The sequence below is a fragment of the Canis aureus genome, chromosome 32, assembly GCF_053574225.1.
Source record: "Canis aureus isolate CA01 chromosome 32, VMU_Caureus_v.1.0, whole genome shotgun sequence".
NCBI lineage: Eukaryota > Metazoa > Chordata > Mammalia > Carnivora > Canidae > Canis > Canis aureus.
In genome coordinates, this window is record NC_135642.1 from 9,362,373 (window position 1) to 9,378,993 (window position 16,621).

At 37.7% G+C, this 16,621-nt stretch overlaps 1 protein-coding gene and 1 long non-coding RNA gene across 5 annotated transcripts in view; one reads left to right on the forward strand and one right to left on the reverse strand.

Moving 5' to 3' along the window:
• Positions 1–16,621, forward strand: part of LOC144302966 (uncharacterized) — a 57,019-nt gene that overhangs the window by 11,525 nt on the left and 28,873 nt on the right. The gene's annotated exons all lie outside the window — the stretch shown is intronic.
• LOC144302962 (uncharacterized) overlaps positions 1–16,621 on the reverse strand; it is a 776,799-nt gene that overhangs the window by 3,276 nt on the left and 756,902 nt on the right. The gene's annotated exons all lie outside the window — the stretch shown is intronic.

Here is a 16,621-nt window from a genome sequence, read left to right on the forward strand (position 1 = left end):
GCCAGCCTCCCTCCCCCAGCCGCCCGCGTGACTTCTGGGTTGTCACTAATCCGAACCTGAGATTCCCCAGAGCTCGCCGGTCCCCGGCCACGCTCGCCGCCGCTGGGCCTCCCACCCAGCCCTCCTCGGCCGGTTTTCAAGGTCTGCAGGCTGGGATTGCCTGGGTCCAAGCGTGCGTGCGTGTGCGCGCGCGTGTGCGTGTGTGTGTTTCATTTACATTAAAAACATTATCTTCTGCAGCGTGCATCTCTCAGCCCTTCGCTCTGTCTTAGCCTCGCCAACTTTGCATAAACAAAGCAACAACAGAAGCTCAGAGTGGGTGGATTCGTGTGGAAATAAAGTCAACTGGCAGAATGCTCGCTCTTTCTTACCTCCTTTCCTTTCTTCCTTCTCTTATTTTTCCTCCCTTACCTCTTACCTTCTTCCTTCTCCACCTCCCCCAACACTCATTTATCCTGAAAGATAGGTTTATTAGATACCACTTTGTGCCTATTTCTATCTCCCCAGCCTGGGGGAGTTACCGGGAGATTTGCTAAATCAAAGTTAATTTAAAAGGGAATTTAGGGTAAGTTCACAATTCTTCATCTTTGGAAGGCCTACAGATGAGCCTGTTTCACCGCCCCTCCTCCCCCAACTCTCATAAAGTCAACTTTGACTTTTCCACACCCGGGCTTGCTTGGAAAGAGGGATCTCTTCGCAGGACCCACTGGATTCTCTTTTCCCTCATTTTGTCCTAACCCCATCTCCACTCACTACTGAGTCCTGATGAAGCTGCTGCTGATTATCTAACAATCCAGTAACCTGCATACCCAGGGTTCAGGCGGCAGGAAAATCACTTTTCATGGAAAATATGTCCTATATCTGGGTTTTGGGGGAGATTTCTTATGACTAACCAGCTACTTAAAACTGGGTCCTAAACTGAACTTTTTCTCCTCAGAGTATTCTTTCAAGGCCACAGTGATGGCTTTTGAAAAGTAACTAAAATGCCACCTTTTTCTTCACTCACAGCACCTCATTACTTGTGGGCAGATGGTCTGCTAAAATTGGGAAGTTTGTCAAGTGAGCAAAATAAAAATGTAAATATTCTACTACTTTCAAAGGTGGAATAAAGGATAGATCACCTACTCTGGTGTTAAAAGAAAAATAGAGGGCTTCCCTGGTGGTGCAGTTTTTTAGCACCCGGGGTGTGATCCTGGACACCTGGGATCAAGTCCCACGTCAGGCTCCCTGCATGGAGCCTGCTTCTCCCTCTGCCTGTGTCTCTGTCTCTGTCTCTCTCTCTCTCTCAATAAATACAATCTTCTTTTTTTTTTTTAAAGAAAAATAGGAAAAGAAAAAGACATTTGAGTTCAAGGTGAGGCCTATCCAGACTGAAACACTAGTGTTCACCCACAGCAGCCTTCTCAATCCATGAATAGGAAGAGACAGCTGACCCATCTACCACTCCAGCCTGTGTGAAACTGAAGCTTCCATTCTTGCTTGGGCTTATGGTGACCTCTGAGAGGCACTGAGAACAGGCCAGGTAAAGGACTTGACCTGGGATGAGGTCAAGCCGAGTTCCCAGTATTGTCACTTGCCTTCTTGACTCATACCAGGAAGTGCATTTGCAATGCTAGTTGAATTAGATTCTGGGTTTAAATGGGTGTTGAGGACTGGTCTAGCCCTGAGTCACCCTTTATAACATCCTGGCTTCTAGAAGATTTGTTTCATATTCCCAACCACTGAGTTACTGACTTTCTGAGACAATAACCTGTTTGTAGGTCAGGAAATGCTTGTGCAGGAAGAGTTCCCCAGTACTGAGTCCTGAGTGGGACTTTTATCTCTATTTGACAAGGGAGCAGACAGATTGGGGATGGGCCCCTTGACCTCAGATAATTACTAGTCTTCCCTCTTAAGCAAATTTAATTCTCATGCAAGGAGTAACTAACAATCTGACTATTCACTGTATGAGAATTTCCTTTCCTTTCCTTATCTTAAGGGCCCTCACAGGGATACTGACTAATATGCTTAATGCTAGTTTTTGGTTTCACTTCATTTAAAAATCTTCCATTCTGCTCACTTTTTCCATGGTCTTCTGGAACACTTAGCATAATCTTGGGCTGTATGTGTGTGTGTGTGTGTGTGTGTGTGTGTGTGTGTGTTTAAGATTTAATTTATTTATTTGAGAGAGAGAGAGCCAGCACAAGCAAAGGGAAGGCAGAGGGAGAGGAAGAAGCAGGCTTCCCGCTCACTGAGCAGGGAGCCCAACGTGGGTCTGGGATCATGACCTGAGCTGAAGGCAGATGCTTAAACCAACTGAGCCATCTAAGAGGCCTGATCTTGGGCTGTATTCTAATTCCAGCATGAGAAATAGGAAAATCCAATCATTCGTTTATTTCCCTCTCCATTCCCCATACTATACGGTCCATTATTCTTTGGAAAAGGAGAATCTTTTAATTATGCTTATTTTCAACAGCATGTCAGAAGAAAGAAATTTTTTCATGTATATAATAAAAAGTGCTATACTCTTTGACTGTCTAACAACTTTGTCCATACCAGTGTCTCATTTTTTTTTTAAAGATTTCATTATATGTATTTGAGAGAGGGAAAGAGAGCACAAATGAGGGGAGTTGCAGAGGTAGAGGGAGAAGCAAGCTCCCCTCTGAGCAGGGAGCCCAACGCTGGCCAGGCTCCATCCCAGGACCCTGAGATCATGACCCGAGCTGAAGGCAGCCACTCAACTGAGTCACCCAGGTGCCCTCATCTGAGTTCTAAACCAAAGTTACAAGTCAGGGGACGCCTGGGTGGCTCAACGGTTGAGCGTCTGCCTTCGGCCCAGGTCGTGATCCTGGAGTCTGGGGATCAAGTCCCACATCGGGCTCCCTGCATGGAGCCTGCTTCTCCCTCTGGCCTGTGTCTCTGCCCCTCTCTCTCTGTGTCTCTCATGAATGAATAAATAAAGTCTTTTAAAAAAATCTAAAAATTACAAGTCAGAATATAAACAATAAGAATAGGAATAGGAAGACTACTAGCTTTTCAAAGGTGACTTGAAGTCTCTTCAAGGCTCAAACCCTAAATGGAAAGACATCTCGTTCCAGCATCTCTAAGGGAGATGGCTAAATTAGATCACTTCAGAGGCTGTTTCTAACCCTGAAGGTACAAAAAGGGACTCCCAGGCTGAGGAGGTGTCAGGAGCCCAGGCTCTGGAGACTGACAGGGGTTGAATCCTGGTTCTTTTCCTTGTCAATTGTGTAACTTTAAGTAAGTCACTGACCTCTTTGACCCTTAGTAATCTCATGTATAAATCAGAATATCTATACTGAATACTACTGGCTATTTTCTGTTGGTCTCTCCACATCTACTCTTCATTCTCTCCATCCTCCTCTGTGGTCCTGGAGGCTGGTATGGACATTTTTAGAAGGCTACTTTGGCCCTTAATTCCTGTTGGGTTTGCCCAGAATGGTAGAGTGCGGTCTGAGTGTGGATTCCAGGGTGCCTGTGGGCTGGCTACAGCCCAGCCGTAGCCCCAGCAGCCCTTTCCACAGAGCTCTCTCTCTGGATTCAGGTAGTCACTTCCCTCTCCCTTGCCAGCCTTGAGCACTGCACCATCCCTTGCGGTTTCCTAACACCCTGCTCTCACCTTTTAATTTATTTTTTTTTATTTTTAAAGATTTTATTTATTTATCCATGAGAGACACAGAGAGATGCAGAGAGAGAGGCAGAGACACAAGCAGAGGGAGAAGCAGGCTCCATGCAGAGAGCTGGACATGGGACTGGATCCTGGGTTTCCAGGATCACACCCTGGGCTGAAGGTGGCGCTAAACCTCTGAGCCACCCAGGCTGCCCTCACACCTTTTTAATACAGTTCCTTAATGAAGCACTGCTCAAATTACTCAATTTGGTATGTACCATCTGTTTCCTGCTGGACCCTGACTGATACACCTTATAAACTTGTTTGGAGGATTAAAATTAAATGAGATAATGTATATAAAGCACAAAGCATAGTTCCTTGTATATGGTAAAAGCTTAATAAAAACTTGTAGTTGTATATATATATATACATACAATTATCATTTGTTGCAACCCGCTCATTTTACATATGAGGAAATGGAGGCCCCAAAGCAGTTAAGGTACAAATTCAAAGTCTAATTAACTCAAGATAGCAACAACCCTGGGGCCGAGTCTCTGGACTGGCAGTTCTCAGTTCACTGCTTTTTCTACAGCAGCTTGTTGAGCACAACAGACAAGGGAGGAGGGAGATCCTTTTGTCATAGATGTTGGGAAAAGGGCTAGATGAGTGAGAGGCAGAGGTGCAGGAGATAATAAGCATCTTTCCATGTAGCACTGGATTTGTCTCTGCTAAATTATTGCTGAAATAAAGCATGCTGTTGCGATTTGGAATCCAGTGATTTCACTAAGAATAGAATAGGTATGATACAGAAGGAGCAATGTGTGCTTGACAGGTTAAAAACAAATTTATGAACACATAATTGGAAGCTTTACCAGGAGGCATCATAATGTTCCTAAGACATCTAGGGTATACCAGAATTAATTTTCAAATAGAGGCTGACTTTTGGGTTAGCAGTACAGATTAAATAAGAACTTTATAATTCTGTAGAATATAGTACTGTGCTATAGATTCATGTAGACCAGAACAACTAATTCTAACCTACATGCCTTCTGTAATTCCATAATACAAATAGCATGATGGAAATCATTCAATCATTAATTCTTATTTTCATTCACTCGTTCAAGCAAATATTCACTGAGCTTGTAACATTCTCCAGGAATTCTTATGGGTGCTAACATATAAAAATTAACTAAATATATTCCCTACCTCAGCAGGTTCACAGAATGACAAAGTAGGTGTATCAACAGATTTTGTATGAATGGAAGTAGATATATGGCTATACTATGTGATCCTTGGAGAGGCTGTGTGGGTTAGGGAGCACTCCAAGAAGAGGCTTTCCTGAGTCAGAACCAAGTCTTAGCAAAGAGAAGTCTGTCTCAACCCAGTTATATTTCAGCCTTCCAGATCCTTCCAAATTATTGATGATTATCAATTTATGTAGCTCTTACTAATGTAAATATTAGTAGTAAAACAAAACAAAACAAAAAAACCCCACACATGCATTAATGTATTACACTTTCCTGTGGTAGGTTGGCCAAGGCATATGTGGAAATTTAGAAACATTTAAATAGTGTTTCTCTCAGTGACTAGAGTGTATCACAGGAAAAGTGGGATACATTTAAAAGATATTTTACACAGACTCCTTGGAAAATGTTCCCTTCAAAGAAGATTGCTTAATGTGCTTTACCAGCAAGGCCTTATTTATATAATGAGTTAGACCAAGCTTATTGGAGATATAAACAGATACTTTGAAAAATGAGTTGGGATCTATGCATGGAGGAGAAAACCCCATAGAGGTAGGCCCATTTATTTCCGAATCCAGGGTGCATTCATATACAACTAGACCTATTAATAAATATAACACAACTTAAAGAGGTTATTTCTACATATTCATCACAAAATAAATTTGTGGTGGTCATTTGCATCTCAATTGTAATTGCTAATTGCTGCCTAAGTATATAATTTACTTTGCCATGGTAATGCTGCTAAATATTTGTGTCTGTTTTTTGAAGTCCAAACTGAAAAATTCTATAACCCTGGCTTATTCTCATTCAAATTGCTCTTGTCCACTGACCCCGAGCATCCTCACTTGGTTCATTCTCTTTTACCCCCTATCAAAATCCATCCCTATTTACATTTAGAGAAAGAAAGAGAAAGAGAGAGAAAGTGTATGCACATATTTCCATTTTAACCATCCACAATTACAGCTATCCTTGGAACTTAAAAGTACTTTCAAGATTTCAAATGTAGAGGGTTTTTTTGTTCTTTTGTTTTAATCTACCACTTTCTTATCCTCTTATTTTCTATTAAAACAAATTATCTTGTCCTCGTTATGACCCTCATTGTGACTTCTGGTTTGTTTATCATTTTCTGCCAATCCATTAGTCACATCATGATTTACCTGATACTCCACCCAATTTAAAGCATTAAATGTATCTTCTAAATTTATTTTCTGTTTTGAAAGTGATATATACTCATTAAAGACAATTTGACAATGTGGAAAAGTAGACAAATGAAAAAAAAATCACCCACGAAGTATCTAAAAACAGTTGCTGTCAACATTTTAGTGTATTTCTTTGCATTTTTTTGTATGCATAGTGCCTTTGATGTAGTTATGATTGTACTTGGTATAAAATTTGCATCCTAGTTAAGCATGTAAATTTTTTATGACCATCCATCCAGATATCATCAGTTACATTAAGTATCATAATTCACTTTTCCATTACACTATTATTGGGCACTAATTTTTTTCTTTATATATACAATTCTATAGTGAACATTCTTTTTGTGCATAAAGTTTTTCAAAACTCAGGATTATTTCTCAGAATGGATTCCTGGACCTAGTATGAAGGATATGAATGTATTTAAGTCAACATCTAAAGCCTCTCTTGCTTTTTGAACTTTTTTTAAAAAAACTTTATTTTTAAGTAATCTCTACACACAACATGGGGCTTGAACTCACAACCCCAAGATCAAGAGTCCCAGGCTCTCCCAACTGAGCTGGTGAGTGGTGAGGCACACCACTTTTTAAACTTTTTGTCACAACCTCCATGATAATCTTCATTTTAATCCTTAATTATTTTCTGTTCCTCTGATTGAATAGTCTATTTTTGAGGAGGAGAAGTCTTGAATGCATACACTTCATATTTATGTTCTGAACTTCAGTTGGTTACTCCTGATGCTAAGGTTACTCTTTATCCATTTTCTGTGGTTACTCCTTCCTTTGGTAATAACTCTCTCCTCTAATCCTCTATCCCTCTCTCTTCTCATCCTTTCTCTTTCCTTTCCTCATTTTATTCTTTCTTTACAGACCACTCAGAAGCCCCTCCCTACTCTCACCCCTCTCCTTTTCAAATAACTATTTCTCCCCTCACTGAAACCAAGGATTCTTGTCCTGAGTTTGCTTGCTTGCTTGCTTGCTTTCTTTCTTTCTTTCTTTCTTTTTTTTTTTTTAAAGATTTTATTTATTTATTCCTCACACACACACACACACACACACACACACACACACACACAGAGAGACAGAGACACAGGCAGAGGGAGAAGCAGGCTTCATGCAGGGAGCCTGACATGGGCCTCGACCCTGAGTCTCCAGGATCATGCCCTGGACTGAAGGTTGCGCTAAACCGCTGACCCCCCCGGGCTGCCCTGGCCTGAGCTTTCTAACATTCTTTTCTGTTATTCCCTTCTCTCAGTCATAACATTACTCTGATTTTAAGAATGGACACTTATTATCTTCTTAATTTTATGTTTAGCAAAATATTTGTTACATACAAAAACATACAAGTAGCATATTTGGCTGTTACAAAGCATAATAATAAAAGGAACATTTGTGAATGTCCCACCCTACTTAGGAAAGGGAACATCTTATATCAGCATGTGTTCTTTTCTTTTAACCCTCTGCTGCTTCTTCCAGGGGTAACTACCATCTTGAATTTTTAAAAATATGCATGTATTCCTGAACTCACTCTCTCTTTCTCTCTCATATATATATGATATATATATTTATGTAAAATATAACCTATATATTAATATATATCATCTTAACCTCTCTCTACAAACTCTTTCTTTGTATTATATGTTATTATATTCTTAAACAATCCCCTGTTCCATTTGCCTTTAAAAAAGTAAAAATAGCATTACACTTAATGTAGTCTTTCTGGATTCTTTTTTTATTCAACATTGTATCTTTTTTTTCAGGGGGGTAAGGCAGAGGGAGAGAATATTTTTTTTCTTTCTTTTATCTTTTTAAAATATTTTTACAATTTTAATTTTTAAATTTTTCATTTTATTATTTATTTATTATTATTATTTTTAAATTGAAGTTCGATTTGCCAACATATAGTATAACACCCAGTGCTCATCCCATCAAGTGCCCACCTCAGTGCCCATCACCCAGTCACCCCAACCCCCTACCTCCCCTCCCCTTTGTTTGTTTCCCAGAGTTAGGAGTCTCTCATGGTTTGTTGGGAGAGAGAGCATCTTAAGCATTCTCTCTCAGAGAGAATGTCATGTGTCTGTCCAACACAGAGCATGACACGGGTTTTTTTTGTTTTATTTTTTTATGACACGGGTTTTGATCTCCCAACCTTGAGATCATGACCTGAGCCAAAATCCAGGGTTGGACACTCAACCAACTGAGCCACCCAGGCACCCCTAACATTGCATTTTTAAGATTAATATTTTTTAGTGTGGCAGCAGTTCATTCCTTTTTATGTCTGCTTGATATTCCATTGCAAATATAACTCAATTTATCTTTTCCTTTTTGAGTTACCTTATTTATTATGTTACTATTATAAAGAGTTCTGCCATAACCATTCTGATATGTGTCTCTTGATCTTTATGTGCAAAGAATTTTCTAGATTTAGAGTATAGATCTAGGAGTGAATACCAAATTTTTTGGTATTCAAATATTCAACACTCCAAGATAAAATGAATTACTTTTTAATGATTGTTTTAATCTACACTCCTGCTAGTTGTATATAAATTATCCCATTGATCCACATCCTTTCTAACAGTTGGTGACTTTGGCACTGTTCTTCCTCTTCCTCTTTTTCTTCTGCTTCTTTCTCTTCCTCTTCCTCCTCTTCTTATCCTCCTCCTCTCCCTCCTCCCCTTCTTCCTCTTCTCCTTCTTTCCAATCTGATGCGCATAAAAAGAGATCTCACTACAGTTAACATATATTTAACATACATTTTCTTAATCGCTAATGAGGCCAACCATCTTATATACATATTCTTTACTCATATTTCATCTTTTGTGAAATAGCAGTGAATATTTCTCCCATTTTTCTATTGAGGTTTTTCTTTGCCTTTTTATTATTGGTTTATGAGTTCTGTATTGCAAATATCTCTTTCCAATTTGTGGCTTGTTTTTCCATTTTATTTGAGATGTGTTTTGATGAACAGAAGTTTTTAATTTTATTGTAGTTTAATGTATCAATATTTTCTCTTATGGCTTGTGCTTTTTGTGTCTGATATAAAAGATTCTTTCAAATCCTAAAGTTATAAAGATGTTTTTCTGTAGAATTATTTAAGAAATTTGATTTTTTTTTCTTCTTGCACTTTTCTTTAAACAACAGGGAATTGATTTTTGTGTGTAGAACTGAGGTAAGAATCCATTTTCATTTTCTCTGTATGGATAACTTTCATCCCAACCCGATTGCTTCCCTAGTGATCTTCAGTCCATCTCTCTCATTATCAGTTGTCTATAAATTCTTTGGAACTTCAATGTAGATAATAATATAGTCTTCATAAAATGACAGTTTTAGTTCTTCCTTTCCAGTCCTATAACTTTAATTGTTTCTTTCTCTCTCCTTTCCTCCCTCCTTTCTCTTTTTCTCCTCCTCCTCCTTCACTTTTCTTCTTCTTTTGGTCCTACTGCCTTTTCTAGCACTAGAACTTCAGGACAATTTTGAAATGAAGCATTCCTAAATAGTGGCCATCATTAACTCATTCCCAATTTAAACAAGTGTTTCTAGCATTTTTCCATTAAGAAAGCTGTTTAATGTAGTGAATTGATAATAATCTTCATCAGATGAAAGAAGTTTCTCCCCCTCCTTGCCTAGTCCCTTAGGAGCTTCTTTTTTTCTTTAAATAAATGACCATTACATTTTGTTAAATTATTTTTTTTAAAGTTTATGTATTTATTTAAGTAATCTCTACACCTAACATCAGGCTTGAACTCACAACCCCAAGTTCAAGAGTTGCATACTTTTCTGACTAAGCCCAAAATGATATTTTTATATGTAATAAGATGATCATTTTCCCCCCTTTACTCAGTTACTATGGGAAATTTAATGTATAGTTTTTCTACTGTTAAACTAACTCTTTGTTTCTGGATTACATTCAAGTTGATTAAGACACTATATTATACGCAACTAGGTTTAATTTAATAATTTTGCTTAGGATTTTTGAATGTCTATTGATGCAAGAGAGTGACCAGTAATTTCCCCTTTTTTCTTTCCTTTTTTTTCCTCATAGATTTATCATTTTTGCCTATTCTTCTAGCCAGATCATACTGTAAAATGAATTAAAATTAGGGAGAGTTTCCTCATTTTTAGTCTCTAGATATATTGGTATATGATTGAAATTTTCTGTTTTAAAAAACTGGAAGAATTTACTCTAAAATAATATTGGCTTTCTTTTTAAAAAATATTCTTAATTTATTATTACATTTCTTTAATAATTATTATGCAATATTCAAATCCACTCCTTTCTGAGTCAGATTTGTTAAGTTAAAATTTCACACGAATTTATCTACATCATCTAAATTTTCAAACTGTATACATATTCACTTTTTTATTGCTAATATTTTATGACTATTAGAGTTCTGTTGTTCTTTTCTATATTTCTTAAATTGGTTGCTTGAATGGTCCTAATGACGATCAGTACAGAAGAGAAGGCATCATGGAAGGTTGGATAAAATCTCATCTTGTCTTTTTTATTAACCACTAATCTCAAGATTCCTAGATGTTGATTCAGTTATGATTGATTTGCAGCTGGTTTTGAAATATTTCTTTAAAAAAAGAAATCAAATAGTTCTCTTTAGGGATTCCATTTCAACTTTGAATTAAACAAAAGCTTTTAAACTAGAGACACCCACCCACTGTGAAAAGATCAGAATTTTTACTTTGAATTACTTGATTTCTTAAAACCATTTAAAAAACTGTATGAATGTGTATAATTATTTTGTCACAATGATTTATGAAATTCACATATGTATGTAAGATCAACAAAAATTAATCTATGAAAGTTTGTGCTTTATGGTCTTACTCGTTCTTGCAGCAGTATGTGCAAATATATGACCAATATAATTATTCTTACTTCAGAGTTAGAAACATGGGGACTTTGAAAATAATTTTTAAGCTACCTCAACAAATTAAGGTAAGAATCTGAATGAATTTACTGAAGTGTTCCTAATCTTGAGTTTTGAAATTTTCTATAAAAACATCATATATTTATTACTAGCCAAGGTGTCTCCACTGAAGGTTTCTAGGATTGATATTTGTCATATGGACAAAGAGCTTCTCCTTGAGGGCTGTAAGTACACTCCATGTGACTAGGGCAAAGTGCACAGTCACAATGGTCAATGTCAGCTGATCAAGTCCCATCATAGGAGGACCAATAAGAAAATCACATTTAAAAACATGTATCTCTAGTGACTTCTAGGTAAGATTGCAGGGTGGAAGGATTCTAAACTCACCTTGTCTCATAGATACAACTAGATAATACTCACATCAGTGTAAATAACCTGGAAAATGACCTGAAGACTGGCAGAATAGGTTGTCCATGACTAAACATGGAGAAGAGGCCACATCAAAAACAATAAGAAGGGCAGAGACACAGGCAGGAACCAAACTAACCTGTGAGGCCATGTGAGGGAGGGAGTGCCACTACAAACATAGAGAAGACCCCACTCTAGGCATGGGGAACCCACACAGGGAAGATAAATGCCCAGAACGTTTGGCTTTGAAAATCAGAAGGGCTTACCTTGAGTTCTTACAATCAGTGGGGCTTAACACCTGGATAAAAATTGGTGGTTTTGCTCTGAAAGAGGGTGACAGAAAACTGAGTACAACAAGCAGCCTTAAATAGTGCAACAAACAGCCCCACTGAGATATAGGATAGAAGCAGCAGTTTGAAAAATGCCTGGTGTATGAGAGAGATATTTGTTTACTAATCACAGATGGTGTGCTGGAGGGCCAGGGATCTTTGGGAGACTGCTCCAAGAACAATAGGGCTTGTGGATGTCATTTCTCTCCCTCAACTCCTGACCTAGATGCATGGATACCTGTAGGAACCAGTGCAGTGTGGTTCTTCTCCACTTAACTTGCTAACAGTGTGCCATACCTTCATGTTCTCCTGTGAACTTGATCCCCCCCCATCCGTGCCTTAGCAGGAGTACATCTAAGTGGTGCCACAGGCATGGCATTGTGCAAGAAATCCTGACAGGGGCCAGCACCAATCCAAAGTGACTTCTACCCTAGAGAGAGGGAAAGATAACCACAAGTGAAAACTATAGCTCCAGCAGTGGTCTGGGGGCAGAAATCTAGTCTGACTACAGGCCCTGACCACCAGTGAAAGCCTCCTACACAGGGAGCATGCCCTCCAGTTTGGTGCAATAGTGGCTCTGACAAAAGCGTGGTCTGACCCAAATCGAGTTCAAGGTAGCCCTAGATTGGCCCATTAGTGACACAGGGACCAAATCTTGCCCACAATAGGCAAAAGGAGCCAATGCAGGTGACTGGACTGAAGGTAAATGTGGCTCAGTCACAACAGCAGGGTGCATGCAACACACATTGGAGATATCCTTTAAGTGCCAGGTTCTAGTAAACAGGTGGTGTTACACTACAGAGAACCGCAGACTTCTTCATAAGGCACCTACTTGCAAGAGTAGAGATGTAGCTGACTTTCCTAGTTCGTAGAAATGGACACAGAGTTAGATAAAATGAGGAGACAGATGAATATGCCCCAAGTTGAAGAATAGAACAAAAATCACAACAGGAGCTCTCAATGAAATGGAGATAAGTAATATGCCTGATGGAAAATTTAAAGTAATAGTCATAAAGATACTCACTGGACTTGAGAAAAAGTGCAGGACCTCAGTGAGACCCTACACAAAGACATAAAAAAAGAGTCTGTTATATATAACACAATATGTTATATAAACCTAATGGTAACCACACACACACACACAATCTGGAAATAGGTGAGCAAAAAATAAAGAGAAAGGAATCTAAGTATTTCACTAAAGAAAGCCAGCAAACCACAAGAGAAGAGAGCAAGAGAAGAAAGGAATAGAGAAGAACTACAAGAACAACCATAAAACAAGAAATAAAATGGCTTTAAGCACATACCTATCAATAACTACTTTGAATGTAAATGGACTAAATGGTCCAATCAAAAGACAAAGGGAGAGGGAACAGATTTTAAAAAAGCAAGACTTATCTATATGCTGCATACAAGGGATTCATTTCAGGTTTAAGGACACCTGTAGGTTGAAAGCGAAGTGATGAAAACAAAATAGACTTCAAAAGAAACTGTAACAAGAAACAGAAGGACACTATGTAATCATAAAGGGAACAATCCAACAAAAAGATATAACAATAGTAAATATTTATGTACTCAACAGGGAAGCACCCAAATATATAAAGCACCTATTAACAAACAAAGGAAGTAATTGATAGTAATACAATAATAGTAGGGGATTTTAGTACCCTATTTATATCAATGGATAGATCATCCAAATAGATAATGAACAAGCAAACAGTGGACTGATAGACCTAATAGATCTATTCAAAATATTCTATCCTAAAACAGCAGAATACACATTTTTTTCAAGTGCACATGAAATATTCACCAGAACAGACACCATGTTAACTGCAAAACAAGTCTCAACAGATTAAAAAAGGCTGAAGTCATAACATGCATCTTTATGAAACTAGAGATCAACCACAAAACAAAAATCTGGAAAGATCACAAACATATGGAGGGTTAATAAGATACTACTAACCAATGAATGGGTCAACCAAGAAATCAAAGAGGAAGTCAAAATTACATGGAAACAAATGAAAATGAAAACACAGTGGTCTAAAATCTTTGGGATGAGGCAAAAGCTGTTTTAAGGGGAAGTTTATAGCAATACAGGCCTACTGCAAGAAGTAAGAAAATCTCAAATAAGCAAATAACCTTACACCTAAAGGAACTAGAAAAAGAAGAACAAACAAAATTTAAAACCAAGAGAAGGAAGGAAATAATAAAGATTAGAGCAGAAATAAATGAAATAGAAACTAAAAGAACAATAGAAAAGAGCAATGAAACCAAGAACTGGTTCTTTGAAAAGATCAACAAAATTGATAAACCATTAGCCAGACTCATAAAAAAAAAAAAAAAGAAAGAGAGAAAAACAGAGAGTATGAAAATAAAATCAGAAATGAGAGGAAAAATAACAAGTGACACCTAAGAAATACAAAGGGTTATATGAAAATATGAAAAATTGTATACCAAAAATTGTATGACCTAGAAGAAATGAGTAAATTATTAGAACATATCTTTCCAAGCTGAATCAAGAAGAAATAGAAAATTTGAACAGACTGATTACCCACAATGAAATTGAATCAATGATCAAAAACTCCCGACAGAAGTTCAGCACCAGATAGTTTCACAGCTGAATTCTATACATTTTTTTTTTATTTTATTTTTTTTTATTTATGATAGGCACACAGTGAGAGAGAGAGGCAGAGACACAGGCAGAGGGAGAAGCAGGCTCCATGCACCGGGAGCCCGACGTGGGATTCGATCCCGAGTCTCCAGGATCGCGCCCTGGGCCAAAGGCAGGCGCCAAACTGCTGCGCCACCCAGGGATCCCTAAAGGCTTCAGTCTTTTTTTTTTTTTTTTTTTTTTTTATGATAGTCACAGAGAGAGAGAGAGAGGCAGAGACATAGGCAGAAGGAGAAGCAGGCTCCATGCACCGGGAGCCCGATGTGGGATTCAATCTCGGGTCTCCAGGATCGCGCCCTGGGCCAAAGGCAGGCGCCAAACCGCTGCGCCACCCAGGAATTCTATACATTTAAAGAAGAGTTAATACCTCTTCTTTCCAAAGTATTCCAAAAAATAAGAGAAAGAAGAAGTATTCCAAATTCTTTCTATGAGGCCAGCATTACCCTGATACTAAACCCAGATAAAGACACTACAAAAGAAAGAGAACTACAGACCAATACCTCAGATAAACATAAATGCAAAATTCCTCAATAAAATCCAAACCAGAGCAGCCCAATAGCTCAGCAGTTTAGCGCTGCCTTTGGCCCAGTTCGTGGTCCTGGAGGCCTGGGATCGAGTCCCACGTCAGGCTCCCTGCATGGAGCCTGCTTCTACCTCTGCCTGTGTCTCTACCTCTCTCTCTCTCTCTCTCTCTTTCTGTCTCTCATGAATAAATAAGTGAAATTTAAAAAGAAATCCAAACCAAATCCAACAATATATTAAAAAAAAATTCACTACAATGAAGTGGGATTTTATTCCTGGGATGCAAGGGTGGTTCAGTATTCACAAATGAATCAACATGATACATCACATCAACAAAAGAAAGGATTGAAAATCATGATAATTTCAATAGATGCAGGAAACGTATTTGACAAAGCACAATATCCATTCATGATAAAAATCTTCAACAGAGAGCTTTGAGGGAACATATATCAACGTAATAAAGACCATATGTGAAAAACCCACAGCTAACATCATACTCAATGGTGAAAAATTGAAAACTTTTCCCCTAAGATAATGAGCAAGACAAAGATGTTCTCTCTCACCCACTTCTGTTCAAAATTGTACTGGAAATCCTAGTCACAGCAATCAGACAAGAAAAAAAATTAAAAGGCTTCCAATCAGGAAGAAGTAAAACTCCCAGTATTTGCAGATGAGATGATGCTTTATACAGAAAACCTCAAAAAAAAAAAAAAAAAAAAAAAAAAAGAAAGAAAGAAAACCTCAAAGACTCTATCAAAAAACTACAAGAACTGATCAATGAATTAAGTATTATCACAGGAGACAAATCAATATACAGAAATCAGTTGCATTTCTACAGACTAATCATGAAGCAGCCGAAAGAGAAATCAAGAAAACAATCACGTTTACAATTGCACCGAAAATAATAAAGTACCTAGGAATAAACTAAGCCAATGAGATGAAAGACTTGTACTCTGAAAACTGTAAAACATTGATGAAAGAAATTGAAGATGACACAAACAAATGAAAAGATGTTCCATGCTCATGGATTGGGAGAGCAAATATCGTTAAACTGTCCATACTATTCAAAGCAATCTAAATTTTTATAATAGCTTTATAATAATCTAATAACTTAAGTTTAATGCAATCCCTATTAAAGTGCCAAAATTATTTTTCACAGAACTAGAACAAATGGTCCTAAAATTTGTATGGAACCGCAAAAGACCTCAAGTAGCCAAAACAGTCTTGAAAAAGAACAAAACTGGAGGTGTCACAATCTCAAGTTTCAAGATATACTTCAAAGCTGTAATAATTAACACAGTATGGCACTAGAACAAAAATAGATGCATATATTACTGGGACAGAATAGAAAGCCCAGAAATAAACCCATAATTACATAGTCAATTAATTTACAACAAAGGAAGCAAGAATATGCAATGGGAAAAAGATAGTCTTTTAATGTATGGTGTCGGGAAAACTGGACAGCTACATGCAAGAAACCAAAACTGACCATTTTCTTACACCAAACACAAAAATAAACTCAAAATGGATTAAAAGCCTATGTGAGAAACCTGAAACTATAAAAGTCTTGGAAAAGAACATAGGCACTAATCTTTGTGACATCAGCTATAGCGACATTTTTCTAGATATGTCTCCTGAGGCAGGGGAAATGAAAGCAAAACTAAACTATATCAAAATAAAAAGCTCTGCACAGCAAAGGAAACAATGAACAAAACAAAAAGATAACCCACTGAATGGGAAAAGATACTTGCAAATGACACATCTGGT